A 6,133-nucleotide genomic window follows, 5' to 3' on the forward strand; every position below is an offset into this window, starting at 1 on the left:
TCTACTGAGAGGCTCAGCCAGAGTATGATAAACACAGAGGCGGATGCTAGCAGTAAACCCTTGAACTGACAACGGGATCCCCGTTGGAGGAGTTAGAGAAAAGTTTAAGGGGCTGAAGGGGCTTTTACCCCCATAAGAACAACAATACCAACCAACCAGAGCTCACAGGGTCTAACCACTACCCAAAGACACAGACAGACCCATGGCTCAGCTGCATATGTAGCAGAGGATGACTGTGTTGGGCACCAATGGGAGGAGAAGCCCTTGGTCCTGCCAAGGCTGGACCCTCCATGGTAGGAGAATGTCAGGGTGGGGAGTCAGGAAGGGGGGTGGTTGGGGCGGGGGAACACCCTTATAGAAGAAAGGCAGTGGGATGGATAGAGGACTTATAGAGGGATACCGGGAATATTTGAATAATTTTGAAATTTAAATAAAAATATCCAATAAAAAATAGAAGCGGTTTATACAAACTAGGGTAAGAAAAGAAACCCACTGCAGAGAATGGGGTGTCCTGGCAGAGAAGGGAATGATCACATGCAAAAATGCTGTGATGAAATCCAGTATTTTGTACTTTCCTAAAATGTTAATTTTCAAAAGGAAACATTTAGGAAGCCTTATGGTGCGGTTCTCTAAGCAACTGCATTGTGAAAGGGGATTGTGAGGTCTATAGGTGTGCACCTCCTTAATATTGTTTCTCTTACTCCATTTATTTTCAAGTATATGATGTTCATTAATGTTTCTGGAACTAAGAGGTTCCTGAGGGAGGTTAATCTGTCTAGGAACTGATAGGCCTGTCTGAATCAACTATTACCAAAAGAACAATAGTATGCCTTGGGAATCCTATAATCTTTGGGGAAATTGATATGTCATGCTTCCACTCAGGGCCAGAAATATAACAAAGACCCCATTCCTCTGACTAAAAAGGATGCTGCAACCAGAGGAACAAAAAAGAAAAAAAAACCCTCTGTGAAATAGCCATGATTAAGGAGGAAATGGCGTCAACAGAGCCCTGGTACTTTCATATTCTTCACTTTCATATGGTATTTTAAGTCCTTTGAAAAATGATTACATATACAATTCATCATGGAATTTCCTTCTATTGATTTTGCAGATCCCCTTTCCCACTCCTTTCCCACAAATCTTCGTCTCTCCTGTCCCTTTCCTCTCACTGCTGGCTCTACTTCTGCTTTTATAGATTTTGTTACTCTCTGAATTTTTCCTCTCCCCAGCTCGTCCTTAAGATGGCTGTTTTTCCTCCCAAGACTCTTTCTTGTTTTAGATCTACATATGCGCTCACACAGACATCTAGAGTGAGCATATCAAAGGAAATGCGTGACACTGTATTTCTTCTTTCGATGTTTTTATCGCATTTGTTTACTTTCTATTCATACGTGGTGGCCCATGTGTGTGCCACTGTATATATCTGAGGATCAGAAGACATCCACAAGACTTGATTCTGTCTACTCTGTGGGTCCTGGGATCAAACTCAGGTTGTCAGGCTTAAACAGAAAATTCTTTTACCCAATGAGCAGTCTTGACAGGCCATTTGTTTAATTTTTTTATTCTGAGATTATTTACTTAAGAAAATAATTTCCAGTCCTACCCATTTTCTGCAAATGTCCTGATTTATTTTCATTATGATGGAATAAGATTGCAAAATGTATATGTACCATGTTATCTCTATTGATTAGTTTGCTGATGGACACTTAGGCTCTTTCTATTCCTAGAAATTATAAATAGTAGAGTAATAAGCATAAATGTGCAAATATCTCTAGGGTAGAAATCCAAGAGTGATATAGGTTAGTTATGTGATAGCTGTCCTTTTAGATTTTTGAGAAAACTCCATACTGATTTTTTCTTTTTCTTTTACATATTTTTATTGGATATTTTATTTATTTACATTTCAAATGTTATCCCCTTTCCCCGATTTCCCCACTGGAAACCCCTATCCCATCCCCCTCCCCCTGCTTCTATGAAGGTGCTCCCCCTCCACCTCCCTGCCCTGGCATTTCCCTACACTGGGGCATTGAGCCTTCATAGGACCAAGAGCCTGTCCTCCCATTGGTGCCCAACAAGGCCATCCTCTGCTACATACCGATTTTCATAGTGAGTGAGCAAATGCACAGTCTCACAAGTAGTGACTGAAGGCCTCTCTTTCCACATAACTTTGCCAGTGTTTTATGCTGTTTCTTTGTAACGTTAGTCACTCTGACTCAATAGTTTTTATTCCTATATTCTTGGTGGCTAAGGTGTTGAATGCATTTTTAAAAATGTTGATTGATGGCTCAGTAGTAGAGTGCTTGCCTAGTAAGCACAAGGCCCTGGGTTCAGTCCTCAGCTCCAAAAGAAAAAATGTTGATTGGCCAATGTGTTTCCTCATTTGTTTACTTTTCTCCTTTTCTTTAGGCCTGTCCATTCACTTCATTGGCCCATTTATCAATACTGGATTTTAGGGGTGTTATTTTTAGAGTTCCTCATGCGTTCTGGACGTAGTCTCACTGAGAGATAGCTAGCTAGCAAAGATGCTATTCTGCTCTATACGTTGTCCTTTCCCTCTGCCGAGTTTCCCTTGCCATGTAGAAGCTTTTGGATTTTGTATAATATCATTCACGATTTCCCACGCTAGTACATTTCTTTTTGGAAAGTTCTTAAATATACTTATATCTTGAGGGGTTTCCCTATGCTTTCATCTAATAGTTTCAGAATTTCATGTCTTACATTCAAATCTTTGATCTTTGAATTGATGTTTATAAATGATAAGAACTTTGCATTGAATTGAACTATTCTGCATGTAAATATTCAGATTTCGAGTACCATTTGTAGAAACAATTATCTTTTCTCCCCAGTGTATTTTTTTTATCAAAACTTAGGTTTTTAAAGCTACGTGTATTTATGTCAGGGCCAAAGATTCAGTTGCATTGGTCTACATGTCTGCTATGCCAGGACTTTGCTCTCATTGTCACCATAGATCTGTGGACTCTTTTGAAGTTACGTATTCTAGTAACCTCAACAATTATTCATTCTGGTTAAGTATTTTTGGCTATTAGTGTCTTTTGCATTTCCATGTGAATTTCTGGAAAGTATTTTTCTTGTTCTGTGAAGAGTATTAGAATTTTGATGGCAGCTGTACTGGTGTGTTGGACACGCACCCACTGTTAAACTACCTGAAAATGGAACACATATGGGAGAAGTCCTATCATGCCTGTGCTCTATGTGGTATGGAGTGCTTTGGTGGGCGAAGTTTGACATGTATGTATGGAAATGCCCTGAAAATGGGTGCAAGACAAGAAAAAGCATTACAGTCCTTGAAAGTAATACATACTTATAGAGTGTGATCATAAGATTCAATGGCATGGTATGTTTTTTCCTCCTCCATATTTTTTTATGTAGATTTCTTTTTTATATAAATAATGTCCATTTGGGGGGTATCAGAAACAATGAGCCTGACATGCAAGAATAACAATATTTATCATGATAGAATTGATACAAACTTTTAAATTTTAACTTAAAACAAGTTTTTGTTCCTTGTGAATTTCACATCATGCATCCCAATCTCACTCCCTTCCCCTCATACCCACCCTCCACCCTTACAACTTCCTCTCCCAACATAGGAAAAAATCCTACTGTGGTAACTGTAGCATGTCATAGTACACCTTTTTGTCCACAAATCTTTACTTGCAAATGTTATTGCAGTAACTTGATCTGTTATGAGGTATCTGACTTCTACTCTACCACTACTTGAATCTTACTGGGGCTACTGTTGTTGGCCTGTGGTGTAGAGATCCTGTAGCTTTGGTTCTCTAGAGTTGCCCATTCATGTACTCCAGCAGTTCATCAATGGAGTAGATGTTGGGGTAGGCCAATTGAAAGCCCTAGATCTGGGCCTGGTAGACATCTGAGCTTGTCAGTAGTCCCCATACCAGCTCTACCGTGCTGCCTCAGTGAAGTGGTGGGTCTACTGTCCCAAGTACTGTAGCAGTGGATGGGCAGGGATAGCCTCCTGTTCTCATGATCCCAGGGCCCTTTTTCTCACCTGCCAAGGGTGGCAAGGGGCAAGGGGAGGGGAGTGCGTCTCTCCCTCACCCATGCTTTCTCATGGCAAACAAGGTGCAGGGCCAGTTCTCACTCCCTGGGCCCAGCTCACTTATGAGTTCACCATCAGGGTCACCTCTACTGTGCTGCCCAGACAAGGTGCAGGACCTGTTCTCATGAGTGCTGCCGCAGGCGAGGAGCAGAACCAGCTCTCCTTTTCTCATGACCCCAGGCCCAGATCTCCCACATGCTGCAGTTGGGGAAGGGTAGTGGGGGAGAAGGGTATCTCTCTACATGGGAGATGAGTGGTAGCATCTCCCATGTTCATGATATGAACATTTTGATGAAGAATATATGTGATTGGAAATGTTGTGGGCGAATTTTTGAGAGAATGGGATAGTTCAAAAGCAGGAGCAAATGAGTGAGCTAGCAAGTGGGTGAAAGCTCTTGAGAGAGAATGGAGTGGTGATAAGTTGCTTAGCCTTGCCTCACAGAGCATTGGTAGAAAGTTGTATTTAAATAGCTAAGAAGAATGCAGCACACCATCTTGCTGATCAGAAAATTTGACAGTATCATTTGTACTTTCTAAGACTACACACTTTATGTAAAATACCAGGGATATTTAAGAGTTAAGCTTCAATTATTTGTAAAAGACACCAATTAGTCATTGTAGAAGTCACCATTGTAAGTAACTGTGTTGTTTTACCAGTGGTTCCCAGCCCATTCGGGGGGGGGGGTGTCACATATCAAATATCCTGAATACCAGATATTTAAAGTATGACTCATATCACTAGCAAAATTACAGTTGTAAAGTAGCAATACAATAATTTTTTGGTACTGCATTAAAGGGTTACAGCATTAAGAAGGTTGGGAACCAATGTAAGTAGTTAGGGTCTGATTTTTAGAGCGTAGGGGCATTTTTTTTTGTTTTGGCATTTGATTTTTCTACATTTGTGTATTTCAAGATCCCATACTACATTTGTTTATTATGTCTCCTTGGATTTCTCTTCCATGTGGCAGATCAACATTTTTATGATATTAATATTTTAGTCTGATTGCTTTCTTATTACCTTTATTTTATATTTATAGCTATCTATAGATCAAAACCAGTACTTTTCTAAGTCTTCTAGTCAATTGACAGTACTAAGAAGATCCCTATTTAAAAAAAACCAGAATGAATGAGCAAGAGATTATTGAAAATTCACCATGGCAACAACCCTTTCTCTTGCATTTGCTATTAAAAGCTTTCAGAGGCATTCATGCATACCAAATAGGCAATAAATTTGGGTTGAAAAGGATGACCCTAGCTTTGAACTCAGCTGGAATATTCTTTCTTTTCAGCTGGAATATTCTTGAAGCAATGCCTATGCCTGCTACTATGTAGGTGATTTAATGAGAAAGGAAAGTGCGTCTATTCCAGATGTCTTTGTACTCATATTTCAAGATGCTTCATCAGTCCAGTTCTCTCACACACAAACATCAACATGCATGTTTTGTGTTATAATTTATAAGACTAACCTTGGTTGATACTCTGATGAAATGAGACAGACTTTTGAGAGAGGATGAAGAAGCTAAGATTTGACTTGGCAATGGCTCAATGCGAAAGCACTGTCCAGGAATGAAAATCAATTATCTACAAGCAATAAAAAGTCAGGTTTGGTGGCATACACCTATGATCTTAGTACCTGGGAGGTGTATATAGACAGGAGAACAAGGAGTTCAAGGCCATCCTCCAACCCAGGCTTACAAAACATGACAGAGATTACAAGCCTACTAAATTAACATATGCTACCATAATTCAAGAACAGTATTTACAGAGGTAAACTATAGTTATAGACTTGTGTTTTTTATTTTTTACTGATTAATTTTGCTACCTGACAATTTCATTCATGTGTATAATATAACATGTTCTTATTACTTTGTCCTCACCTGCCCCCAATCTGCCCTCTCTTATTGTCCTCCCATGCGTCTCAGTCTCTCACATCTCTATCTGTTCATTTCCAAAGTTCATAGTTTCTGGTTTGGTTTTGTGATCCATGAAGTTTTACCAGGGATATCTGAATAGCCATTGGATTTGAACTGTTCAGTGGAGCCTGATGGG

The sequence above is a fragment of the Rattus norvegicus genome, chromosome X (assembly GCF_036323735.1).
Source record: "Rattus norvegicus strain BN/NHsdMcwi chromosome X, GRCr8, whole genome shotgun sequence".
Taxonomy (NCBI): Eukaryota; Metazoa; Chordata; class Mammalia; order Rodentia; family Muridae; genus Rattus; species Rattus norvegicus.